General features: G+C 43.8%; 1 protein-coding gene across 7 annotated transcripts in view; it reads left to right on the forward strand.

Annotated features, from left to right (window-relative positions):
* LARS2 (leucyl-tRNA synthetase 2, mitochondrial) overlaps positions 1-13580 on the forward strand; it is a 190162-nt gene that overhangs the window by 51955 nt on the left and 124627 nt on the right. The gene's annotated exons all lie outside the window — the stretch shown is intronic.

Here is a 13580-nt window from a genome sequence, read left to right on the forward strand (position 1 = left end):
TGCTGAGCCTGTCAAGTTCAAGTTCACACCCTCCTCTTCATGAGAAGTGCCTGGAACAAACCTGAATGCGATCTTTTCCTTCTCCTTCAACAATTTCTTAAATAATTGAGATTCGGTGAGTACAGTGAAAAAAAGCAAAAGTCAAACACATTTGAACAGTCCTTTTTAAATTTTTTATTTAATTTTTTATTTTTGGTAGCTTTAGATAAGGTGATGAGCCGAATCAAGTTCTAATGAGTCCTGCCCAGAGCTCTCCAGAGGTGAGATTCTAGATTCCTTGAGGGCAGAGATGTTAATCCTCTAGTCCTGCACAGGGACATCAGCCGTAAAGGGTTCAGTATAGTAGTGGATTGTTTTCCTGATTATCGTAGAAGATTAGAAAATACAGAAAAGGAAAAAAAAGGAAAAAAAGAAAATACAGAAAAGTCTAAAGAAGAACATAGAGTCAGTGCGGCTGATTTAACATCCTGGTATGGTTCCTGCATCTTTTATTCTAGAATTATAAACATCTATGTCATTTACTTTTGCAAAGTGGAATTCATGATGCATATTTTTATCTTGCCTTTTTTTTAACCTACTATTCATGAACATCTTCCCATTTTATGAAATATTCTTCGAAAAAGTGACTTTTTATAAGTGGTATGGTTTCCCGTCTTACAGCTATATAACTTATGCAACCTGTCCCTTATTATCATAACATTTAGATAGATTTTAATGTTTTTCTATCAGAAATATGGGTTCTCAATCCCTTTTGTCACATCTGAAGTCCAGAAAGCTCTAAAAACGGAAAAATTTTTAACTCATTTGATTGCAAAACGTGACCCGAACTGGTGTTTATCTCACTTAGAATGGATATCCCTGTGTTTTCCTGTAGAAATAGCAATATAGTTGATTACCAGGTACTCTCCTAGACCTTTTTTTTTTTTTTTTTTGATATCTCAAAAAGCCTTAATTCTGAGACATGTTTGACTGTGAGCATTTCAGATGAGGGATTTTGAACCGATCGTTCAGTGTTACAGATAAATACACCCCACCACTACCACTGTCTGATGGGCACCTTCCATGGGCCAGGCACCCATAATTATCTCTTTGGGTGCCTAAAAAAGCTCTAAAATGCAGATACTTTTATTGACATCATTTTGTTCTGGCCACTCAAGTGGCAGGGCTTGGCCAGTCCACTGACCCAATTTGACTGTTGTGTTCACCCCCTACTCCTGGGGCAGAAATCTTGGTACACACATTTTATTATTTCTTTAATGTGAATTCTCAAAAAAAAAAAAAAAAAAAAAAGAAAAGCATGGATAAGTTTCAAGACATATAGGTATTTAAACGGAAGCTTAAAAGGTATAATTTGGCTTGTGGTATTTGAAGGTTTGAAGACCATACAAATTTATACTCTCAAGTTAGTACATAGATGTTTTCATCTGTATTTCTTTCATTATTAATGATAGGGAGTTATGGTTTTTTGGGTTGTTTTTTTTTTTCCATGTGTTTAATGGATGTTTGAATGTGTATGTGTGTGTGTGTGTGTGAATGATATGATCGTGTCTTTTGCCCACACAGGTAAGGAGTGTTTGTTCTTTTCGTAATGATTTTTATTTTGTTACAGATATTTTTCCTCATTTGCCATTTGCCTTGCATTTTGTTTATAGTGAGATCATTATTAGCATACAGATATGTCCTTGGAAAGAACTTCTTTGAGGTAGATGAATACATTAATATTTTCTTCTTAGTCATTTATGGTTTAAGTTTTACACTGAACTCAGCTAGCTGTAATTGTGTTAGTATAGGATGTAAGATAAGGAATGAATATTTTTTTCTAAATAACCAACAATTGCTTCTATTTTATTTCTAAACAGTCCTTTTCTCATTAATTTAAAAGGCTACCTTTAGGGGCTCCTGGGTGGCTCAGTTAGTGAAGCATCCGACTTCGGCTCAGGTCGGGATCTCACAGTTTGTGGGTTTAAGCCCTGTGTCAGGCTCTGTGCTGACAGCTCCGAGGCCAGAGCCTGCTTCAGAGTCTGTGTCTCCCTCTCTCTGCCCCTCCCCTGCTCATACTCTGTCTCTCTGTCTCTCTCTCAAAAATAAATAAAAAAAAAATTAAAAGACATTAAAAAAAAAAAAGCTACCTTTAGGGGCACCTGGGCAACTCAGTAGGTTGAGCCTCCGACTCTTGATTTCAGCTCAGGTCATGATCCCAGGGTTGTGGGATCGAGCCCTGCCTCAGGCTCTGTCCTGAGCTTAGAGCCTGCTTGAGACTCCCTCTTTCCCTCTCCTCGGCTCGTATTGTCTTTCCCTCTCTCAAACAAAGGCTACCGTTATTATAACTTAGTTCTTTATTTTTTATTATTTTTTTTAACGTTTATTTCTTTTTGAGGGAAAGAGACAACACGAGCAAGAGAGGGCCAGAGAGAGAGGGAGACAGAATCAAACTCAGAGCCTGACGCGGGGCTTGAACTCATGAGTGGTGGGATCATGACCTGAGCTGGAGTCGGATGCCCAACCGACGAAGTCACCCAGAAACCCCTCCTATAACTTAGTTCTTTTATACTGTTATAATACTTAAGTCTGTTTCTGTTCTTTTGACTCATTTATGATATTTATTACTCAACTGTTTTTAAGTACAGTTGCTTTACGATTGGTTTTAATACTTGGTGGCAGAGGTTTCCTCTTATTGTCTGATGTAACAGTGCCATCTATACTGTCTTGTGTTTGTTTCTTTGATATGTTTTTTCCTTTTGTATTTTATTTTTTTTTTACTTTTAGCCCTTATTTGTTGAATTCTTTTGGTACATCCCTTGTAGATGCCGTTCAAACATAGTTTTAAGTGTCTTTTTTTTTTTTTTTTAATGGTGTCCTACAGTCGGGGTTTTGTTTCCTTTTTTTCCTCTAGAGATTTTTTAAAAATACGAATTCTTTTTTTTTTTTTATTCTGCCAGAAGGTAGCTGTAAGTTTTTATTATTTTATTTTTTAGAGAGAGTGAGCACGTGGGCACACTAGCAGAGGAGGGGGAGAGGGAGAGGGAGAGAGAGAATCTTAAGCAGACTCCAAGCTCATTGCAGAGCCCAATGTTGGGCTTGATCCTAGGACCCTGGGATCATAGCCTGAGCCCAAATCAAGGGTCAGACGCCATTTTTTCTTTTTTTTAAGTTTTTAATGTTTACTTTTGAGAGAGAGTTCGAGCAGGGGAGGGGGCAGAGAGCGAGGGAGACAGAGGATCTGAAGCTGGCCCTGTGCTGACAGCAGAGAACCCAACCCAGAGCTTGCTGTCACAAACCGTGAGATTGTGACCTGAGCCGAAATCAAGAGTCAGGTGCTTAACAGACTGAGCTACCCAGAGACCCCTAAGTTGTTTTTTGTTTTTGTTTTTTTTATGTTTAGTATCAACATAAAAAATAAAATGCTAAGGAACTTAGCAGGCAGTGACACTTCCTACTTTCTAAAACCTATTTTTCAGAGGGTTTTTTTTTTTTTGATATGAGATTTTAGGCCTAATTTATTCTTATATATTTTGTGATCGATCATATATTATTATTATTATTATTATTTTTTAGTTTATTTATTTTGAGAGAGAGAGAGTAGGACAAGGGCAGAAATAGAGGGAGAGAGAGAGAATCCCAAGCAGGCTCTGCACTGTCAGCACAGAGCCCGAAGCAGGGGCTCGAACTCACAAACCTCAAGATCATGACCTGAGCCCAAGTCAGACGCTTCATTGACCGAGCCACCCCGGCACCCTGATCGTGGATTATTTCTTAAACTTTATGTTTGATATTTGCTTCTAATTTCAAGATCACATTTATAATCATTATTCAAATTGAATTATTCAAATTTAACGGGTTTTAGTCCCTATCAGTAGCCCTTTCAGAGCATGTCTGCCCATTTGTAAAATTTGGATTTGGAAATTGTGGAAAATTCTGACTGGTGCTTTTTCTGACCTCATACATCGTCTTCATAACTTGAGAATGACTTTCCTTTTCTTTCATCTGGGAACAGCAATGTATTGGGGTATGGAATTTTTTTTTTCTTTCAAATTTCTGTAGTAGACCTTGATGCCGGATGTACTGTCTTTTTTTTTTTTTTTTTTAAATGATTATACACTTACAGGAAGTTCCCATGATAGTACAAAGAGAGCCTACGTACTGTTCACCCAGCTTCCCCCTGTGATAACAGTTGGTAGGACTACGATATAATATCAAAACCAGGGAACTGAAACTGGCATGAAACTTGTAACCAGAGTGCGAATCGTACTCAGATTTCACCAGGTTTCCTTGCAGTCCCTGGGGGGGGGGGGCGTGCAGTAGGAGCCGTTCTGTGCCGCTTGGTCCCGCGTGGAACTGAGGTCACCGCGACCACCTGACCCGCCGGCCTTTGGCGGGGAAGCCCGAGACCAGCCCGCACGGTGTGGTGGTACTTGTCGTCATCGTGGTGCTCTCATTTGATGCCTGTTGGATTCCTCCCGTCTCTGCCCCTGCTGTTTCCAGTTTTCACCAGAGTGTACCCCAGTTTTAGTCTTCTCACTTGAATTTGGTCCGGTGCTTCGTGACCCCTTTCGATCCGCAGCCGGGGGTCTTTCCCTGCGGCGGTCTTGTGGCCTCCGGTTCCCGAGAAGCCCGGCGGTCGCCGAGTGCTCTGCTCAGCGTCCTCTCTCGGTCGCCTCGTTCCCCTCATTTCCCTGGTCTCTTTGTCCTTCTCTGCCTTTTGGAAGAACTTCTCATGTTTGCTTTCCGCATCGCTGGTTTCGGTCTCTATCGAACCGGCGCCGCTTTGTGTGGTTTCTAATGCACATACCGATTTTGCTGTTGTGTTTTCGGATTCAGTCTTATTTTGTCTTATCTCCTTCCGTCCCCCATTCCCTTTCTGACGCCTCTTCTTCCTTGATTTATTTTCTTCTTCTTTTGCCATCTTATCTCCACAGACCACGTATGTTCAGAAATTTTGAGAATATAAGGAAGTGCTCTTAAAAAATTATGATGTGTGCTTCCTGTGCTGAATCTTTTTAACAAGTAGGAACGCTGTGTTTTCCTTGTCTGTTTCAGAGTCTCTTCATAGACACCTCACGGGTTTTCTCCTGTATTTCCTGAGTGACCTGGACTGATACATCAAGTTAGGGATCCATCAGCCTGAGGGGAGGGGGAGCGGAAGCTCTTTCCTAGTCCCTGCATCATCCATTTCTTTCCGGGCCTGGGGAGTCCACCCTTCCTGGTGCATCTTTCCCTTCCGTCTGATCTTTGCCACACTTGGGAGGAGTAAAACACATCCCAGATACCCCTGACCCTGACTTCTTTTAAAAAAAAAAATATTTTTTTTTAATGTTTATTTTTGACAGAGAGAGAGACACACACACAGAGCATGAGCAGGGGAGGGGCAGAGAGAGAGAGAGGGAGACACAGAATCCGAAGCAGGTTCCAGGCTCTGAGCTGTCAGCACAGAGCCTGACATGGGGCTCGAACTCACAGATATCGAGATCATGACCTGAGCCAAAGTCGGACGCTCAACCGACTGAGCCACCCAGGCGCCCCAGGACCTTGCCCTTTCAAGTAAGACGTGGCAGAGCCCTGCTTCTCAAGAACCCGGTCGGTTCTGAAGGATGGAGGGCGCTGTGCTGTTTGGCTTCTGGTACCTTTCTTCAGTTTGGTTCCTTCTGCCAAGAGTCCTTAACATTTTTGGCACAAGTCCGTGGCACCTTCTGTTGTCTCCAGTACTGATGCAGTCATCTTGTCCCCCATTTTTATATTCTGTTGGTCATTTTAATGGGAGTAATGGAAACACATTTAGATGCCTGTGTTCTTGATGCCCTCTTGCCCAGAAGCCCGCCAGTGCTTTTTTTTTTTAAGTGTATTTATTTATTTTGAGAGAGAGAGCACGAGAGAGCACGCGAGCAGGGGAGGGGCAGAGAGAGAGGGAGACAGAGACTCCCAGGGCTTGATCTCAGGAACCCCGACTTGAGTCCAACTCAAGAGTTGGATGCTTAACCGACTGAGCCACCCAGGCGCCCCCATGGCTTTTTGAGTAAATGTTACAATCCGTTTGGTTATATGGAGCAAAGTCAGGAAGGAGAGGAAGCGCGTATTTAATTGACTAGGCAAACCCGTGCCCTTTACGAGTAACATTCCCAAAGTCTCATAAAAACTGGATAATTCAGCAGATTACCAGGACATTTAACGGGACAAGTAAACAGGATATTTTAAAGATAAGATTGCTGGGAAATGTCACCTTCCACCGCCAGGTGGAGAAAGCCAACTTGAACTAGGGGCATGGTCTCCCTGGTGAGATGTCCTGGAGGAATGATCCTGAGTTGAATCCTCAGGATTCTTACATAAGACGCTTAATTCTCAGGATTAAAAAACAAAACAAAACAAAACATACATTTCTGGAATCAAGGCATGTCTGGTGAGCCAGAATGAGAATCAGGCTTTGCTGTTAACGTAGCACTGGGTTTCGCTTTTTCAGACGTTATTCCCGAAACAGCTTGGATCATCTTGAGAAAAAGGAAACTAAGAAACCGAAAGCCGGATTTGAATGGCTGAACAGCTACTTAGGGGAAGACTAGAGAGGAAATAAATTCCAAACTGTGCAATGAAAGGCAGGGATGTGCTTCTTTGTGGGGCGCGCTTTGTGGCCTGACTGGCAGCCATCTTGTGGAGAAGGTGTGGGCTGCATTCTCCTCTCGGGGGTTCAGGGGATGGCCTCGGTGGTCATGAACTGGTCCTAGGGGACGGCCCCGTGAGTTCCTTGTGACAAATAACCCAGTTAGAGGCGAGTGTGTCTCTGACTTCTGTGCCCTCCCTTCTCATGAGTGCCCTGAGGCCCCAGCTGGTTCTAGAGCAGTCCTTGGCCATACATCTTGATCGCAGTACACTCTGGGGCCCGAGTTTGATCTGGAATCACCTGGATAATTGTTTTTTTTTTTTTTTGCAACGTTTATTTATTTTTGGGACAGAGAGAGACAGAGCATGAACGGGGGAGGGGCAGAGAGAGAGGGAGACACAGAATCGGAAACAGGCTCCAGGCTCTGAGCCATCGGCCCAGAGCCCGACGCGGGGCTCGAACTCCCGGACCGCGAGATCATGACCTGGCTGAAGTCGGACGCTTAACCGACGGCGCCACCCAGGCGCCCCAAGCTTTTGCATGTTTTATCTGTCAGCGCTGCACAGCCTCCATAAAGTAGGGGGGCTGCTGGGGTTTCCATGGCATTTCCACCCCGCGCACTGGTCTCTCCATCTTTCTCCACTTTCACTGTCCTTTTTCCACTCCCTTGTTGGCTCTCACCTCTTCCTTTGACTTCCCTGCTTTCCTTTCCAATGCTGTCCTCCTCTCTTCTCTCTCTCCTCTTTTTTTTTTTTTTTTATATATTTTTTATTATGGAAAAATTCCAGCTTGCGCTCAGAGTGGCATAGAGAGCCCCGAGGCGTTCATCACTCAGCTTCAACAGTAGCTGTTTTGTGACCAGTCTTATTTCATCCTTCCCCTCCGCTCTGAATTACTTTGCAGCCAGCAAGAGGTCAGATAACTTTGTCTGTCAAGAATTCAGTATCTAGGGGCGCTTGGGCGGCTCGGTCAGTTGAGTGTCTGACTTCCACTGAGGTCACGATCTCACTTGTTCGGCCGTGTTTCTGCCCCACCCCCACGTGGTTATCGCGGCACCCTCTTTTCTGTGCAAAACACACCAGCCCTTTGGCCCATCCCTGCAGGAGTGTCCTTCCAAAGGCAGCGTGATTTGTATGATCACAAAGTGAAAATTATGTCTCCTTGCGGGCCCTTGACCATGGCATTTTGTTTACGTAGAGGACCCGGACATCTGATAGGGAGGAGTAAACTCCAGGAAATAATGAGCAGAAAGATAGATTTTTAACGTTTTTTTTTTTAAATTTTAGAAGAATTGAAAGAATAGCTTAAAACAAAAAGAACTTGGGGGCAAGTGAGCGTCTTGAAACCCTGGTTGGGAAGATTCCCGTTGCGAGAGCGGGAGCCTGGGAGCCGTGGTTGCCTTGACAACGTGTCGCAGGCGGCGTGCAAAGTGACTCTCCCAGTCTTTCCAGTCCTTCCAGAGGTGAAGCCGCTTGTCTGGCAGAGGGGGAAAATTCACCTTTTTCCAGGGGTTTTCCTCCGGGTGGGAGGGCAAAGGGGCTGGCTGCCTCTGCTTTAGCGGGGACGTTGGTGCTGGGGCCTGAGGGTTAGTGCTCAGGACTGCGGTCACCTCGAGGTTGGGAACCACATCTCTGTGTGACTACGGGGCACACGAGCCTCTGACCTCCTGCAGAGCCACGCTAGTCCGGCACTTACAAGTCTGTCTTCCTTGTGCGTCTTTGGACTCTCCAGCCCTGACTATAGATGGAGGTCTCCTGGGCCCCTCTGTCAATTTAGTTATTCAAGGAAGTCGCTTGTTTTATCGAGTCCCCACGGGTGGCCACGAGCCCAGGCAGGCCATCCCTGTCAGGGACGCACACTCTGGCCAATGGCAGTGGAATTGCCCACTGGTTTCAGAGGCCTGGATCTTGGTGACGGGTCTTGCCGTTCACATGTGGTGGGCATGATCTCTTGCCCCTCTGAGCCCCACCTTCTCTCCAAAGGAATGTTTCTTAAGGTTATTGAAGGGATGCCCCTTCGATCACTCTCTAAATGCCTTAGAAAACAAGAGTGCAAAACCTTTCTCTCCACAGGGGCGCCTGGGTAACTCAGTCGGTTAAGCATCCAGCTCTTGGTTTCAGCCCAGGTCATGATCTCGACAGTTCGTGAGATCCGAGCCGAGCCCCAAGCCCCTCGTTGGGCTATGCCCTCCCAGGACAGAGCCCGCTTGGGGTTCACTCTCTCTCGCTCTCTCTGCCCTTCCTCTGCTCACGCAGGCAAGCTCTCTCTCTCTCTCAAAATAAATAAACAAACAAAAAAACCGCCACAAAAAACCTTTCTCTCCACATCTGAATCAGGCCTCCCGATCAGCCTTGCACACCAGCCAGGTACAGCCTTTGATAGAATGAGTGCCTGTAGTTGCATGGACACACTGGACTTTTAAGCGTGTTGGGAAGCAATATCTAGAAGATCTTAAAGGTGAAATTGTTACTCCATGAAATAACAAGGATTATTTGTATGTGTACTTATCCAGTGGTTGTTCAACTCTGTGAGCCTCAGAATCACCAAGAGAGCTTGTTAAGCCCAGATTTCTGGGCCCCACTGCCAGGGTTTCTTATGTAGTAGATCTGTGATTTTGTTTTTCTGTTCAGAAAAAAAGGATCTTAGGCATGACCGTGCTCCCAAACCTTATTAGTTAGGAATCCAAATACACGCCTACCTTCAATTACTTCTGGCATAAAGTAGAGCGTAAGTGAATAATAAAAACAAACTATGGGAAAGCTGGCAATGTTTTTGCAAATACAGGAAGTATTTTTACAACTTCTTTAATCGTGCGATATTATACACGTATAGACTAGAGCATAAAACATGTTTGTCGAGCGACCACCTAGGTTACAGACTAAAAGTCTGCCAACACCCAGTTCTCTGTGTGCCCTTTTCTTTTTAAAAAAAAATTTTTTAAGTGTTTTATTCATTTTTTGAGAGAGAGAGAGAGAGAGAGCTGGGGGAGGGGCAGCGAGAGAGAGAGAGAGAGAGAGAGAGGAAGACACAGAGTCTGAAGCAGGCTCCACGTTGTCAGCACAGAGCTCCATGTGGTGCTTGAATTCACGAGCTGTGAGATCACGACCTGAGCCGTAGTCAGACGTTTCATTGACTGCGCCACCCAGGCGCCCCTACACAGGTGTTTTAAATAGTTACGTAAATGAACTCATGTAGTAGGGTTTCTTTTTTTTTTTAATTTATTTTTTATTTTTATTTTTTTAAGTTTCTTTAGAGAGAGAGACAGAGACAGAGACAGTGTGTGAGCAAGGGAGGGGCAGAGAGAGAGGGAGAGAGAGAATCCCAAGCAGGCTCCGTGCTGCCAGTGCAGAGCCCGACACGGGGCTCGATCCCGTGAACCACGAGATCGTGACCTGAGGTGAAATCAAGAGCCGGGTGCTCAACTGACTGAGCCACGCAGGTGCCCCCATTGCAATTTTTATCCCAGACAGTTCCCCTGTATTGGTTTTCTAGTGCTACCATGAAAATGACCACAAACTTAGCATCTTAAAACAACACGAATGTATTATCTCACAGTTACAGTGAGGCCAGCAGCGGGGAGTCTGCAGACCTGCGTTCCTTGTCAGGTGTGAGGAGGAATCTGCTTCCTACCTCATTCGGGGTGTTGACTGAATCCACTTCCTTGGTGGTCGTAGGACCAGGTATTCATGCGTGTGCTGGTGCTCAGCCGGGGACCAGGGTTTTCTTCTTTGAGGTTGCCCACACTCCTCCTGTTCCCTCCATGTGGCTCCCCCCGCAACGTGATTGGGTCCCTCTCATGCTTCCAGTCCCTCTGACTTCCCTTTTTGCTGTGTCTCTGACTCCAGCCAAAGAAAGATCTCTGCCTTTACCAGCCCATGTGATTCCATCGGGCTCACCTGCATAATTTAGGATACTCTTCCGATTTCAACTGCACCTGCAAAATTCTTTCAGCTACTAAGCTAACATGTTCACATGTTCAAGGGGTTAGGGAGTGGACATTCTACTGACCACATTACAAGTCTCAGTGGATTTTAAAACGTAGATATCACGCGAGGTGTTTTCTCCGGCCACAAGAGGAAATTAAACGACACATTCTTGAACAAGCAGTGAGTCAAAGAAACCACAGAGACATTAGAAAATACTTCAAGACAAATGCACAAGGGAACACAACCTACCGATACTTCTGGGATGCACCAAAAGCAGCGCCCAGGGGGACACTTATAGCTACACGTGCTTACATTGAAACATGAAAAAGATGGGGTGCCTGGGTGGCGCAGTCGGTTAAGCGTCCGACTTCAGCCAGGTCACGATCTCGCGGTCCGTGAGTTCGAGCCCCGCGTCGGGCTCTGAGCTGATGGCTCAGAGCCTGGAGCCTGTTTCCGATTCTGTGTTTCCCTCTCTCTCTGCCCCTCCCCCGTTCATGCTCTGTCTCTCTCTGTCCCCAAAATAAATAAACGTTGAAAAAAAAAAGAAACAAAAAAAAGAAACATCAAAAAGATGGCAGATCAGCAGTCGAACTTACAACCGAAGGAAGTAGACAAAGGAGAACAAACTAAATCCAAAGCTAGCGCAAGGAGGGAAATAATAAAGTTCAGAGCGGAGATCAATGAAATAGAGGATAGAAAAACAGGAGAGAAAACCAACAAAACCAGAAGTTGGGTCTTCCAAAAGGTTGACACAATTGACAAACCTTTGGTAAGAATTGGTTAAGAAAGAAAAAGAAAGACTCTGATTACTAAAGTTGGGCGATGCAGATGAAATGGATGAAGTCCTAGAAACAAAACCTATCAAAACTGAACACACACAAAAAGTAGGCAATCTCAACAGACCTCTGACTCTGAAGGCGATTGAATCAGTCATCAAAAGTCTCCACACTAAGAAAAGTCTGGATGGCTTCATTGCTGAATTCTGCCAGTGTGAGAGCAGAAGGGTCCAAGCCACAGGAGTTTCTGTCCTGATAGAACTGGAATGGGCATGTTTACCATCGCAGAAGCTCATCGGACCTCCTTGTTCAAGAGTTTTTATGGAGCTTAATCTCCAGCTCCCCCCATCCCTTCTCCTTTCCAGAGGTTGGTGGTGTGGCTGAAAGTCCTAGCCCTCTATCTTCCCCATCCTGAGGCTATCTAGGGTCCCCTCCCCCTCCCAGTCACCTCATTAGCATAAACTCCCTTATGCTACAAATGACAAAACAAAACAACGATCAGGAAATTCTAAGGATTTTTGGAGCTTTGTCCCAACAATGGGGACAGATATTTTACAAATATATTTCTTTTTTTTTTTTTCAAAAAAAATTTTTTTTTAACGTTTATTTATTTTTGAGACAGAGAGACACAGAGCATGAACGGGGGAGGGTCAGAGAGAGAGGAAGACACAGAATCGGAAACAGGCTCCAGGCTCTGAGCAGTCAGCACAGAGCCCGACGCGGGGCTCGAACTCACGGACCGCGAGATCGTGACCTGAGCTGAAGTCGGACGCTTAACCGACTGAGCCACCCAGGCGCCCCACAAATATATTTCTTATTATATCACAGATTTCAGTTCTAGAGGTTTGTTTTAGGGCCCAGAATATGATCTGTCTTAGCATCTGTTTTGATAATAATGTGGATTTGGCTATTGTTGGATAAAGTGTTCTGCAAATATCAATTAGGTTCTGTTGGATGATAATGAGTTCTTCCAGTTCCTGTTGAATTCTATCATTTGTTTTGAGAGGAGCACTGAAGTCTTCACCTATAATTGTGGATTTTTCCATTCTCCTCTCAGTTTTGGCAGTTCTTCACATATTTTACAGTTCTGCTGTTTGGTGCATATACATTTAGGATTGCTATGTCTTCTTGGTGATTTGCCCTTTTATCATTGTGTGACGCCCGTCTCTGTCACTGGTAATGTTCTTTGCTCTGAATTCCACTTTACATTTTACTTTGAAGTTCGTGAAATATACTGAAAATATAGTAACTCTTCTCTCTCTCTCTCTTTTTAGAGAGAAAGAGTGTGTGAGTGGGGGAAGGGCAGAGAGAGAGAATCTTAAGCAGGCTCCATGGTCAGCACAGAGCCCAGTGTGGGGCTTGAGCCCATGACCCTGGGATCATGACCTTGAGCCGAAATCAACAGTCAGACACTCAACTGACTGAGCCACCCATTTGCCCCTCGCCACTCGTCGTAGTCTATTTTATCTTACATTAATAAAGCCTTTCTTCCTTTCTTTTGGTTAATTTTTACATGGTATATCTTTTTCAATCCTTTGATTTTCATTGTACTTTTTAACAGAATACAGTTGTTTCGTTTTTAAAAACCAGTTCTGCCAAACTCTTTTAATTGGTGTGTTTGCGCCATTTATACTTAATGTAATTATTGGTACGTTGTGACTCAATTCTGACAGTTTATTTTCTGGTTTCTTCTATTTTTTTGTTTCTCTGTTTTCTTTTTCTGCCTTTCTATGAATTACTTGAGTGTTTTTTAGATTTCCACTTAGATTTATCTATAGTTTTTTGTTTGTCTTTAGTGTAGCGTGTATAGCTTTTTTTAGTTGTTGCTTTAGGTGTTATATAACATGTATAATGTATCACATTTCACTGGTATGATCATTTTACCAGTTTGAATGAAATGTGGAAACCTTACTTTCCTTTACTCTTCCCCATTTGTAATATATTCAGAAAACTCAAGAGAAAGTCTATTGTATTTGCCCATCTTTTTGCTTTTTTCTTTGTTCTTCATTCCTGATGTTTCAAGATTCCCTTTTTTATCATTTTCTTTCTACACAAAGAACTTCCTTCAACCATTCTTTAAGTGTAGTTTCGCTCATGACAAATTCTCTTAATTTTTCTTAATGTGAGCATGTCTTGATTTCCCGTTCGTTCTTCAAGGATAATTTCACTGGATATCCAATTCTAGGTTGACAGTTCTTTTGGCACTTGAAAAACGTGCCATTTCTTTTTGGCCTCTATGGTTTCAGATGAGAAATCTGCTGTCTTGTGTATTGTTTTCTCCATATAGGT

This window comes from Prionailurus viverrinus, chromosome A2 (genome assembly GCF_022837055.1).
Source record: "Prionailurus viverrinus isolate Anna chromosome A2, UM_Priviv_1.0, whole genome shotgun sequence".
Lineage (NCBI taxonomy): Eukaryota > Metazoa > Chordata > Mammalia > Carnivora > Felidae > Prionailurus > Prionailurus viverrinus.